Raw genomic sequence first — 12625 nt, forward strand, 5'->3', positions numbered from 1 at the left:
GTACAAAAAAAGAAAAGAAAAATCATGTAATTTCCTCTGAACATGTCAACATATACACAGACTTTATTCAAAGCAAAGACCTGGCAGAGGCTGATTTCTGTCAAGAAAAGAATACGTTCTGTGGCAGTCGAAGGTGTACATAAACCGGTCATGCCAGGGGTGTGTCATCATTCGAAGGGATTCCCATGGCCTTTGGACTCTGTTCGCTACTGAAATTAGGAGACAGAAATAAATGCGCGGGCAGTCCCTGCACACGATGTTGGACGAGTCATTGGAGGCACTGGGAAGGCGAATCCGTTCATCACACGCCGGCCCCCAGATAACAGACCTCTCTCGTGCTTAAGAAATTGGATTAAAACCACAAGGCAGCTTAACGTGCACGTGTTTCGGTGGGGTACTTCGCATGCCGAGTATCAAAGTAATGTTCATGAAAAACAACCGGCATTAAAGACAGGGACGGCCTCAAAGGAAACGGAACCTGGGCCTATCTTTCATCTGACACTGTGCTTGCCTTCAAGTCATGCCCAACCAGGCCAACTCCACATATGCAGAGAGGTGGGTTCTGCTGGGCCGGGGCCTTTCGGCAGCAGGTCACCAGGGGTGTCTTCCAAGGGGCCTCTGAGTGGGTTCGAACCACCAACCTTCCGGCTAGAAGTCGAGGACTCCTTTGCTACTAGACATTTCCCTTGACGATCCATGACCGAATAGTATAACCGGGTGAGTTCAGGCCCGTTGGGGACATGTGGATTGAGTTCCGACCAGAGCAACATCCCAAGCTCGGCTGGGAGGAGGAGCAAGGCTGACGCTGGGCCTCGGTAAGCTTACATCCCAGCAGGCAAGAAGACAAATGACCGGCCCACGTGTTCACGCCTAATGCACAAACTCACACATGTAGGGTTGACCGAGGCAAAGCCAGGAGGCCAGGATTAAGGGATCTTGGAGAAAAGTTTAGACACAGAAGGAGCATCCACGGTAACTGCAACCCCAAGTACAAACCAGCATGTCGACAGCTCTGGCAGGCTGATCCTGAAGAGAGGGCAGCTCTGGAACCCCCCTGGGGTCATTCTCCTCTCTCCCACACACTGGCCCTGAGCTGGGGTGGGCTAGACAACAGTGGGCCGGAGGTGGGGAGGGGAGTGTTGGCTCATTTGAAGTAAATCCAAAGTCCGCATGATGGACTTCCGAAGCCTCTCTGACAGGCTCAGCCATACCCACCCACCCCCGACACCCCGCTTCTGTGCCCCTCCCCCCCAGGTCCCTGTCATGCTGCTGACTGGGAACCACATCAGACACTCCAAGTGTGGCATCCACTCAGGGCCATTGTCATTGCTATTTCTGGCCAGGCCACTTTATCCTAATCATCGCATGGCTTGCTGGCTCAAGCGATGTGGGTCTCTGCGTGGGTTTCCCGCGGGAGACACCTGCTGTCGGGGACTGGCTGGTGTCTCCCAAAAAGCATGCGTTAGGATCCTACCGAGCCCTTCCACTTTGTGTCCCTGTGCGCCACAGAAGAAACACTGCACGGTCCCGCGCCATGCTCACAAGTCTTCCTCTGCCGAGCCCACTGTTACAGTCACTGTGTCCGTCCGTCTCATAGAGGCCCTTCCTCTTTGGGGCTGCCCTCCACGTTACCCAGCATGATGTCCTTCTCCAGGGACCGGTCACTCCCGACAACGTGTCCAAAGTGTGTGAGATGAAGTCTCACCATCCTTGCTTCTAAGCCACCACAGCATGACAAACACACAGACAAGGGGTGGCAATTACCTGTGGACCCTATAAACCTTAATGATGCGCTTCTTCTATCTTTCAAATGTTCATCCTTCAATCAGAGGAGTCGGGCAGCAAAAAAACAAGCTGGATAAGAAGAAACTGCCGGGGAGTGGGAAGCTGGGGGGAGGGGGGAGGACAGAGTGGACATCGTGGGTGAAAACCTGTCTCTATTCCACCCAAGCGACAGAGGAGGGATGCTGGGCTATGCATTCAGGGGAGAAATAACTGGAGAACAGGTAACCTGGGTTGCTTTCAGGGAGGAATCAACAGATGCTCAGAAGACCAAGGAAGTCTGTCAGGTAGACTAATCCCTACGCTGCCCCTCCTCTCCCTTTGCCCATCAAATCCCAAGGTAACATGATACCCAATCCACGAATCCCAAGTCTCGCTCCTGGGCACTTTGTAGGTTCCGCATGTTGCGACAGCTCAAATACCAACTGTGTGTTCCTCAGTAAAGCACTGTTGGTGGGTTGGCCAGGACCCATGAGTGATCATCCACCAGGGAAAATAACATTAGCACGCATGCCTGGTTTCTTTATGTTCCAACTGTTCATTACCAAAATTACCCAACCAACCCATTGGCGTTCAGGTAATGGCAACATTATAGTGACCACACACAGGGTTTCCCGAGACTCTGAGTCTTTACACAGACAGACAAATGCATCTTTCTTCATAGGAGTGGGTGGTGGGTTTGAACTACTGACCTTGTGGTTGGAAGTGCACTGCCTAACCCATAGTACTACCAGAGATCCTAGAGTATTCACTGAGAAATGAGGAATGAAAAACCAAGACTGTAAAAACTACCACGTAAACAGCAGCCATTTAAGACTGAGCTTGTTTTAGAATGTAAACAGAGTCAACACTAGCATTTCTCTTATGACGTAAGTTCTTTCACTAAATTCTTACATGACTTTTGTTGTTTGAAAAAATAAACCCTGAAAATATTCAAGGAATTTTATTTTACACATTCAAACAAACAAACAACTACAACTATAGCACAGATACGTAGATGCTAGGGTCTGATGGTGGGGGCGCGTGCTTGATTACAAGAAAAGGGGCACAGAGGGGAATTTGGGGCAGATGGAACAGTTTCTATCTTGAGTATGGTAATGACATGACTTTACGTATCTGTGAAAATTTACAGAACTATACACTGAGAGGGCAAATTTACCTCAAAGAGTAGTATCATTAAGACAAATAAGCCAATACAAAAAAACCCTAAGTCCTTTACAAATGAATCCAGCCCACCTTCAGAATCATAGGCATGGCGTTGTTAAGGGATTGACTGTATTTTCTTGCAAGTAACACATCCATACATGTAACACACACAGCACATGTAGCAAACTATTGTGCAAGGGAGTTGTGTGATTTGCAAAAAACTGTGTAATACATTATTCACCTGAAAAGAAGGACTTAGATGCTTAAACTATTTAATTGGATTTTTAAATGAAGTAATTGTTTTCCATATATATAAATAATATTGACCACAAACAGGCAGATAATCTATTTGGGATCTTATTTTTTTTCTTTGCTTCCTCTTTTTCCTCTCCCAAACCAAACACCCAGAGAGAAGCCTGAAGAGATGACATTGGTACAGAAGCCAAAAATCTTCCTTTTGAAAGCTGATTTAGACCATGCTTTGGGTCCCTCAAAATGGTGACTCCAACTACAGAGCTGGTCAGGTGAGGCACCCCCAAACGAAAAGGCCTAATGAAAGTTTTGGCCTGGGTCTCTCACCTAGGAGCAGAGGCCAATTGTAACGATGTGGGCTGGCAAAGGGATACCCAGGATAAATGATACATCATTTCATAAAGTACAGAAATGATTTCTGGGGCCCGGAAGGGCAATGGATTTGGAGAAGTTTAATAGCAAGCGATTTTTCTAAAATGCAAATAAAAAGAGGTAACATTTAGACCTTGCTTACATTTTTTTTTCTTGTTCTTATTCCTTAAAATCTTGCATGGATATTATTTTGTCTAGTGTTCATTAAACCTGTGCCTAATGACAGATGAATCATTAGGGTTCGGTTTTAAAAATTAACAGTGGGCGAGTCTGCTTTATATAACAGAACACATTGAATATATGATGCTGTCTGGCTACCTAAGCTACACTTAAAAAACAAACAAATAAAGAACCCAACCCAATGCTGTTGAGTGGACTTTGGTCATGGGTACTGCATGTGACAGAGTAGGCAGGCAGCACAGGGTTTTCCTGGCTGTCATCTTTATGCAAGGACATTGCCAACCTTTTCCTGTCCATGGCATTGTTGGGACATGGAAAGAGGGAGCGAATCAACCCTCAACAGCCAAGTGCAAATCTTTTGTGCTACCTGGGACCTTAAACCAGGTCCTTGCTAAGAAACTCAACGAGGCATGCTGGTGTAGACAGACGTAAGAAATGATGGTGATGTCTTGCATCCTGAAAATGGATTTTGAGGTGTGCTCCTCAAAGAGAGTTCTGCTCACTGGTCTTACTGGTCCGTGATTAGACAAAACAAACATGCAAACAAATCTTGCAACAGAGAATGATAATCAACAATAGCATGAAGTCTGCTGCTTAGCTCAGCTGGCAGCCCTGCCCCACCCAGCACGACTTTCTCCATGAAGGAAACAGCAGGGCATACTTCACATTCAGACTCACCTTCCTGACCAGTTGTGGATTGATCCTAAAATGCAGACTAGTGATTTCAAGCAGCGCTGTGAAAGTTTGTGCTAAATGCTGGGGAAGATAACCATGGCTGAGTCTCGGTCTCCACCCTTCCCTTAAGGATTCAAAACCAAACTCACTGCCATTGAGTCGGTGCTGACTCACAGTGACCCGACAGGACAGGGTAGAGCTGCCCCTGTGTGTTTATAAGGCAAAGGTTTTGAGCAGCTGACCTTGTGTTTCGCCACCCAATGCTTAACCACTACGCCACCAGGCTTCTACTAAGGAACACTGTTCTGGGCATCATCCTGCACAGTCTTCCCATTCTTATAATACGAAATGCACGGTGTCATGTCTGGGAGAATCCTGATACAGTTTTAAAAGTCTTCTGCCAAAAGGCTTGTTCTAGGAGGTTGGGCCTTTGAATATCCTTTATCCTACGACCCAAGAGCCAGGTGAAGCTGCTGCTGTGAGACAGTTCGTTTAGTTTATGGTCTCTTTCTCAAACTTTTCCCTTTGGGCAGCATCGCCACAAACCAGGAGCCAGACTGATAGCATTCGGGGTCCCTCTTGCCAAGCCAAGCTGCAGCTTCAGCTTTCTAACCACTCCCAGGAAAGAAGAAGAAAAGGCAATCTGATAATGAGAAAAACAGATCGCTTCGAGAATCTAAGCACCAAGGAATGTGCATACGACTACAAAAATTAGCCTGGTTTCTAATATAGCAGAGGGGAGGTTATGAAAAATTTGGAAAGGTCACAAAGCAGGACAGATGGGAAGGGGGACTCTCCTCTGGACATGCTCTCATGTGTCAAGAACGTGAGGAGCATGTGACACCCGGTGGGACCGGCCATGGCAGAGGGCAGGTGCCTACCTGCGCCTCAGACAGTTCCCTGGGTTGGGCTAATCATTTTTGGCAGCCAGATAATGGAACAGGTGGTTAATGAAAACTCCTAGGTCTGTCTCCCATGAAGTGCTGTTCAACCAGGATTCCTCGATGTGGAATTTGCATGCTTATTTTTTCCCCTCAGGACACAGGACTTTATTCAGTTTCATCTTGTTACTTTCCCCAGCCCTTGCTCCAAGTACACGCGCTCTCTGGCCCCCAAGCTCCAATTTTTCTTTCTCCCACTCTGGCTCTTACTTCTCCTCCTCCCTCCTCACTTCATCCATCTATTTTTTTCTGCTGTCACACTATGTACAACCCCTCCTACAAATCTGATAACACTGTCACCTGTGGCTTTCAGATTACCTGGCAAGTGACCCAACGGGACCAGGCTAATGACAAAGCCCAATTAGGAACTAGAAATTTCATTAGCTCACATCTGAACAATCGCAACCACCCTTACTTGGCCTCTCTCTAGGGGTAAATCAATCTTCAGACCAACCCTCCACATTCCTCCACTGTGACTGCTCTAAAACACTGAAAAGGAGTCCCGGCTGGTCCGGTGGTGCAGGGGGTAAGTGTTAAGCTGCCAGGCTGGTGGAGAGAGCCCACCAGGTGTTTGCAGGAGAAAGCTGTGGCCGTCCACTGCCACGGAGATTTGCACCCTTGGAGACCCGATGGGGCCGTTCTATGTGGCCATCCTTGATGAGACATCCTGCAGTCACTTCCCACTGTCCACAAGACGGAGGTCAAAGACCTGTGTTGTCTTCTAAGGAGCTTCAGGACTTGACTCCTGCCTGGTTCTGTCTTCAGCCTTCTCTTCCCGGGTTTGTAACACCTGCCTGGGTCTCCCCCCTCCACATCTAGAAACCCCCGAGACACACACACACACACACACACACACACGCACACGCACACACACCTGGGTCTCCCCCCTCCACATCTAGAAACCCCCGACACACACACACACCCCCTTCAAGACATTTTTCACACACACACACACACACACACACACACACACACGCACCCCTTCAAGACATTTTTAAACCATGATCATTCTTTTAGGAGGAAGAAGGAATAGCCTGTTCTGTTCCTGGCACCCTCCACCATACTCGATCCTGGCCTCTAGAGCCAGCTTTCCCTCATTAGGTGGTGTTTATTTCTCATACTTTAAAAAAATGATCTATCAGTGTCGGGCACACGGAAGGCTCAATATCATTTTTGAATGATTTGCCAAAGTACCTGAAGTTAATTCACACATCAGGCCCCGAGGCAGTATGGGTAGATGCCTGCAGAGTGTGACGTCTCTGAGACTACAAGTGCTCGTTTTGTTTCTGAGAACAAGAATACCCATGTACATCCAGCCACACGATTGCTATCATATCCTTGACCTGCTTTCCCCAAATCTCTAACTTTCAAAGGGTAGAACATTCGTCTTTTTCCCACTCTGAGTGGCATGCCGAGAACTGGAACGAATGGATGACTTTGCAGTCAGAGTGGCTATATGGTGCTGACCAAGTTACTTCATTTCTTGAGTCTTCCACTCCCCTTCCTTGAGTCAGTTGCCTATGAATCGCTACTGAGCCAGGTTTCCTGAATCCTGATTGTGTATGCTGATTTTTATTCTCAGTGTACTGAACTAAATGATTTTGGCCTCAGTCATCACCAGGCTTACCTCTGGTTCTATAAACCTCAGATTCATTATTGTATAGAATCTGTGTGGGATCATGGGGTGCGCCAAACCCCATAGGGTAGAGGTTGCCACAACTCTGCTGGGACAGGACAATGTTGCTACTGGGGACCTGGACTGTGAGGTGATGACCTCAGGGGGGACCCAATTTTTACTAATATAACATATCAATTCCAGCAGGAAATTATAATACCAAGAAATAAGAAGGCACACCCTATGTTCTAATCGAAACCAGGAGTTGTTCTTGCTTTGTATCATAAGTATATAATGCTGTGATTTAACTCCCTATAGCCCTTAAGCAAAGGGGTCCTGGTAGCACAATGAGTTAAGTGTTGGTCTGCTAACCTCGAAGTCGGCAATTCAAACCAAGCTACCACTCCTTGGAAGAAAGATGAAGCTATTTATTCCTGTAAAGATTTATAGTTGCAGAAACCCTAAGCAGCAGCTCTCATCTGTCCTACAGGGCCACTACGAATTGGAATCTCTACGGGGGTAGTTTTGGTTTTAACCTCAAAAGTCAACAGACTAAAAGGTGTGTCCTGCTATCAAGGTGAAGTTGAATCTGGCACAGTCATAGTATGTTTACAATGAGGGCGATGAGTTCTAACTCTGTTACAGCTTCGTCACTCAGCTTAAGAAAAATGGCCATTCGCGTCTGCTCCTCCAATTACAATGAACAGTTGCTTTGTTAAAGAGGAAGTCGTTTGGAAAAACTACTGGCTGTTGCATGTGTGCAGTCATGCCTGATCCTGCATGTTGGTTTTTCCAGCGTGTTAAGCGGCACAATGAGCAAGCGCATATGCATGCAGACAAAATGTTGCACATGAAATCTGGCTCTCATTTGAACTTTGACGGCATTGTGGCTAGTACTGGGGGAGATAGGTTCCTAGTTAAATCACTGACCAGAAACTGGCACTTGCTAATGAGCACCTCAATGAAATTTGAAAAACAGGAACAAATTAGCCATAGTATTAATATTCAGATGCAGGGGTGAGGAGAATAGTGCATGTAACAGACAGTTGACAACTCAAATGATGAGAGTTTGAGACTCTGGCATTTTCAGACCCAAACGTCTCATTAGAAGATGAGCAAATGCAATTAGAAATAAGCCATCAGAAGTGCATCACAAGCCCCCTTCCTTCTTCATGACTAAAACTGTGTGGCATGGGGTTGTGGAAGAGGTTTATTCGGGAGGGTGTCCTGGTCAACCTCCCTAGGTGAATCCACAGCTCTATGATACCCAGCTCTGGTGTCCATAGGAAACCCTGCCCAAACCATCATGGACTGCAGGCAGCTCTCATGGGGCTATCAACTTGGCATGGAAGCCCTCTGACCACATAGACACCTTCTGGCCACACTGTGTGGTGGTAATAAAGATAAAACTATGAACTAGCACTTTTCAAAGTGAGTCGCCCCTAGAAAATCGAGGGTCACATTCCATTCCATTTGCTTATTTGGAAGTCACAGAATTCACTGAGATAGGGAGTTACATTTATGCTCAGGAAACAGCAATGGGGTGACCCACTAGGTCAGGGGTGGACAACCTTTTTTTCTGCCAAAGTCCATTCGGATATTTTTAGCATTATTCATCAGCCAAACTGAGCAGACATTCAATTAACTAATGAGAGTTAGGAGAACTGGTTCTCTTGTGAGACACGTTTACTGGTCTTGATGATTGTGAGGTGTAGTTGCCTTATGGTGTGGTTGTGATGTATTGGGCTATGGTCCCACATGGTCGGCAGGCAGTTCAAAACCAGTAGCTCCCTGGGAGGAAGACTGGGCTTTCTACTCCCATAAGCAGTTACAGTCTCAGAGACCCAAGTAGGATTGCTGAGTCAGCACCGACTCCATGGAAGTGATTGACACAGCCCGTGGGCAGGATGTTCCCCATCCCCATCTAGGTCACAAGCTTCTTGATGAATACCGACTATGATGCACTTGTTTTTTTGGTTTTTTTTTTCAAGCAAAAGAGGTACATATGAACATGGCAAAATCAGCAAGAGATTTTAAATACAAGAGATGCATACAGTGGCAAACTCAACAAAAATATTGGATTCAAGTTATCTAGTGGGAATCTCAGGTTTAAAAAAACAACGCTAATAATCCAGAGGCCCCAAGTTTCGATGAACTTTCTTTACCCTAAAATTTACCAGGGTTGAAAAACAAAACAGAAAATAACAATAAAACTTCTCTAAAATGTCCAATGTCCAAAATTCCCAACCCATGGGGCCTGGCAGGGTTGGGAGAGGAGTATTTGGGGGTGGGGGTGCTATTAGGGTCCACTACATTATTATGTATATATTGTGTATATGGACATTATTATTATGTATAATCAGGTGGCTATGAAGTCAATGCCAACCCTTATGACCCTATAGGAAAGGGGTAGAACTGCCCCAGTGAGTTTCTGAGGCTGTAATTCTTTTTTTTAAATCATTTTATTGGGGGCTCGTACAATTCTTATCACAATCCATCCATCCATCCATTGTGTCAAGCACATTTGGAGACTGTAACGCTTTATAGTAGAAGAAAGCCCCCTCTATCTCCCATGGAGCAGCTGGTGGTTTCGAACTGCTGACCTTGTGGCTAGCAGTTCAATGTGTGACCACTACGCTGCCAGGGCTCCTAGATGGGTGGGCAGATAGGAAAATCTTGTTTAGCCTACAAAATGAATGCTAAGTCACTCCAAAATCAGTGTAGTCTCACGTAAATATCGCCCTAATGACTGTTTAGTCTAGAATGTGTGTAATGATTAAAAACAGTGAAGCGTGAGACCCGGTGTTTGCTCTGTGGGCGTACCTGTGTGTCCAAGAGCCTGTGTTCCTGAGCACGTACACACAGCATGTGGGGTTTCTGGCTCACGCCGAAAGCAGTATTTTGGGTGCGTAGTCATGGGGGGGGGAGGGTTTCATACTTAATGAGTGAAGCAAACCAGCCTTTTGCTAGTGGGTCCAACATGAAACGATGCAATGGGGAAGAGGAACTCCCATGTTCACAGCGAAGAAAATGGGCAGAGCTACATGTCAGGAAGGGACAAGAGTGCGAGAAATATTCCGTGTTCACGACAGAGGGAAAAATAAAACAGCCTCTGAATAAAGGCTCTATTAGGATGGTTTTGCTTTTTTCTTCTAATTTGCATAAGCTTTTCTCTTTCGTCTTTCCACATCTGGCCATTGAGACCTCTTGTCTATGTTGTGTTAGCCCACAAAACTCTCTTGCTTTGTTTTTCTACCTTCCTCAAAATCAGAATCAGACAATGACTTTTTTTCTTGCCATCTATTCGGCGAGTGTTTTAAATATGAATTTTCTGCAGCCTGAGTTCCCTGGCTGTAGGAAGGACATCTACAGGAGGAGGTGAGCCTCTTTTAAATCCATCTTTACAAGCTGAACAATTGTAGTCGTTGCAAAACACGCCTCCCCCACTTTTCTACGGTCAAGCTTGTCACACATCATTTTCCAGGTAAACATATCCTAGGTGCTTTCCTTGCCTGTAGGAGATTATTGGTCTTCTTTTCCCTATGAATCAGGGACTGGACACCTTCAGTAGATTCGAAAGAAAGCGTGTACCTCCTTTAGGAGTCTTTCATGCACTGTTCATTCATTTTAGGTGCTATTCATGAACGCAAAGCACTGTGAGGCTCAGGCGAGATGTGTGAAAACTTCTGCGTGATGTATCTGCAATGCAGGGAGAATTGGCTCTGTTCTGTTACGGGCTTGAGTGAGTCAGCAGTGCTTTGCCTTAGGTCTGAAGACGCAGAGTAACATCAAGTTTGGAACATGAAAATTTGATTACGCACAAAACTATCAGGAATCCAATTTTTTCACTGAGAATCCAGAACGGAGTTTTAATCACTGTGATACACAATCAAGCAAACCTACTGCGACCGAGTCAATTCCGACTCCCAGTGACCCTCGACAGGACAAGAGTAAGACTGTGCCATAGCGTTTCCAAGGCGCTGATCTTCATGGACACTGCTGGCCTCACCTTCCGTCTGTGGAGCAGCTGGTGGGCTCAGGTCATTTCTGGTTGGCTGGCATTTTGGTTAGCGGCCAAGCACTTCAACAAATGTACCACCAGGGTTCCCGATTACTGTTCTAAACCCAAACTCTCTGCCACTGAGTCGATTCCAACTCCCGGCTGCACTACAGAACACAGTAGATCAGCTCTCTAATGTTTCTGCGGCTGTACATCTTTACGGGAGTAGATAGTCGCATCTTCCTCCACAGAGCGGTTGGTGGGTTTGAACTGCTGATTGCAGTTAGCAGGCCAACGCTTAGTCCATTACGCCACCAGAGCTCCCCAGTTCCTATTATAAAACGTACTGCCATTGAGTTGACACTGACTTTTAGAGGCCCTATAGGACAGAGTGGAACTGCCCCCGTGAATTTCCAAGACTGTCACTCTTTATAGGAGTAGAAAGCCTCATCGTTCTTCCAGAGTGGCTGGTGGTTTCGAACTGCTGGTCTTGTGGTTGCAGGCCCATCTATAACCCGGTACGGTACGCCACCAAGGTTAGCTGACCTAAAAATCTGAGAATGTATTATGTCAGGACTTCTTAAACTTTTCGCACCAGAGACTCCTTTTCATCCTAGAAATTTGTAACAGGAGCAAGTGCTGCCCGAAACACCTCAGATTCATTACACATTTGATTGTGAATACATTTTGGGTCGTTTTACGTGGCAGCTATAGTTTTCTGTTGCTAGGTTTTTCACAGCCCCCACATTCCATTATGCTAGCCCAAAAAGGGCAGCGACCCACTGTGGAAGACACTTTGATCTAGGTGACTAGCTGAGACTCCGTGCAAACGACTTAAACAGGTTTCCATCCCACAGGTGGCAATCGCCAGCAGTGGAGGTTCCAGGGCACAATTCCCATCTTCCGAGTGGGAAGCCCAGGGTGAATTCACAGTTAGTACAAGGCGATCGGATGTTAAATTGAATTTGTTATCTTCTTCACCCATGAAATGGAAAACCTCCCATTTCCCCCCTACACTGGAATCATTTAGATTTCTTTGTCCTCATGATAAGCAGGAGTCCTGGTGGTGCAGCAGTTACCCATCGGGCTGCCATAGAAAAGTCTGCAGTTTGAAACCACTAGGTGCTCCAAGGGAGAAAACTAACTTTCCATTCCCGTAAAAAGTTACAGTCACCAAATCCTACAGGGGCAGTTCGACCTTGTGCTATAGGGTCCCTATATGTCAGAATGGACTCCATGACAGGGCGTCTGGTTTGGTTTTACTTCTCCGCTCTGAGAGTTCCAGTCTTGGAGACCCACAGGGCCATCCTACCCTACCCTATAGGGCTGCTATGAGTCACAATAGACTCAATGACAGTGGGCGAGTGGATGAGAATCAAGAGCTTAGTTTCCACTAAGAAGTGCACACTTTCCACATCGCAGACCCTTGTTTCAAAAGATGATACAGCGGCTCACAGTCTCCAACTTTCTAGTTAAGTCTAGAGGCTGGAGCAAAGCCCTTAAATTACATTCTTCTCGGGACCTAGAGCTATTTCTCTTAAAATGAAAATCTCTTAAATATTTGGTCTGACAGGGCATGGTGCCCCAACAGGCTAGACTGGAAAACACAAGTTTTTCTTGCTTGGTATATTTTAATTTGTTCTTCGTCAGTGGATTGATGTT

General features: G+C 46.2%; 1 protein-coding gene across 9 annotated transcripts in view; it reads right to left on the reverse strand.

The window, feature by feature from the left end:
* The window catches only part of SVIL (supervillin), a 221238-nt gene that overhangs the window by 78215 nt on the left and 130398 nt on the right, over nucleotides 1-12625 (reverse strand). The gene's annotated exons all lie outside the window — the stretch shown is intronic.

Source organism: Echinops telfairi, unplaced genomic scaffold (assembly GCF_000313985.2).
Source record: "Echinops telfairi isolate 266 unplaced genomic scaffold, ASM31398v2 ScPeMD7_31;HRSCAF=116, whole genome shotgun sequence".
Taxonomy (NCBI): Eukaryota; Metazoa; Chordata; class Mammalia; order Afrosoricida; family Tenrecidae; genus Echinops; species Echinops telfairi.